Source organism: Tenrec ecaudatus, chromosome 14 (assembly GCF_050624435.1).
Source record: "Tenrec ecaudatus isolate mTenEca1 chromosome 14, mTenEca1.hap1, whole genome shotgun sequence".
Taxonomy (NCBI): domain Eukaryota; kingdom Metazoa; phylum Chordata; class Mammalia; order Afrosoricida; family Tenrecidae; genus Tenrec; species Tenrec ecaudatus.
The window spans coordinates 83,763,940-83,765,198 of NC_134543.1; positions in this window are offsets into that span (position 1 = coordinate 83,763,940).

Sequence of the window (1,259 nt, forward strand, 5' to 3'; positions counted from 1 at the left end):
ATCTCTCATTGCATTCTATCACAATCACTGGATTCTAGGTAAACAAGATGGCAATTCTTTGATCTCTTATCATGCATTCATGCATTCATGCACATGATGTCATCTTAGGTTGAGATGATCAATCTTTCGAATTCTATTTAAGCTTTAAAACTTTCCTCAGAAAAGGCTTCCATGGAAGCTGCTCTTCTGAGTGAATGTCTTTCTTCTGTTTCTTGCATAATTTTATGACATATCATTTTATTTTGACTGCATTTTTAATACTGCATTAGTTGGTTTTCACTGGCTGCTCATTGAGTCAAACACTTATTTATTGATCTTAGTAGTTTCTACAGCACCTGGATCAAAACTCTTGAGAAAATCAGCTTGCGTGAACACTGGCTAAGTAAGTGAAGGACACGTGAAGGACACGTCCTATGTCTGAGAGAGACCTTGGTGGTGTCTTGCACACAAGACCCTGAGAACATGTCGCTTACAGAGTATTTACCAGAGGCCAGCGACTTGGCATAGTCACCATGCCAAGCACTCTTTCAGAACCTCCAGATGCACTGCCATCGAGTTGACTTTGATTTTGACTGGATTAGCAGCCCAACTCGTTTCCCATTATGCCACCAGGGCCCCTCAAGTAATTGTAAATTGGCTCGAAGAGAGTTTGTGTACCCTCATGAGGAGGTGGAGGTTTTCCTGTAATCACTACCTGAAGCTCGGCTCCCCAACTCACTGAGGTGGTCCAGCGTTTGAGCTAGTAAAATAGACAGAGGTCTGATTGGGTGTGCTAGAGGACTCCTAGAAACCAAACCAAACCCCCAAAACCAAACAAAACCAAACCACCAAACCCTAAACCAATCCAAACCAAGCCAACAAAACCCAAAATCTTAAAAAGGTCTATTTTAAAAATCAGCATTTCTGAAAGCATTTTTTTCGGTAAACATTTTCAAGTACTACTTCATCCGGCATCTCTGTAGCAAGAATTATCTGTCAGTGCCTGGAGAACAAGAGCAGCTCCTTGGAGTGTGCGCTGGGGTTGATGGGGCACTAGCGGATGACAGTGGCCCTAAGTGGGGAGATGGAATGGTGAATTTTATGAACTTCACTTTTCTTTTTGTACAACCTACTCCTGTGTTTCGTGTTAGCTAGATGATTTATTGAAGAGCACAAATCATCCTGTGAGGCTATGACTAGAGCCATTCTTGAGGGATAGTTTCTAGATGCAATACTTTCTGATGTCATGACATTGCTCACTGTCATGAGCCATCTGGGGG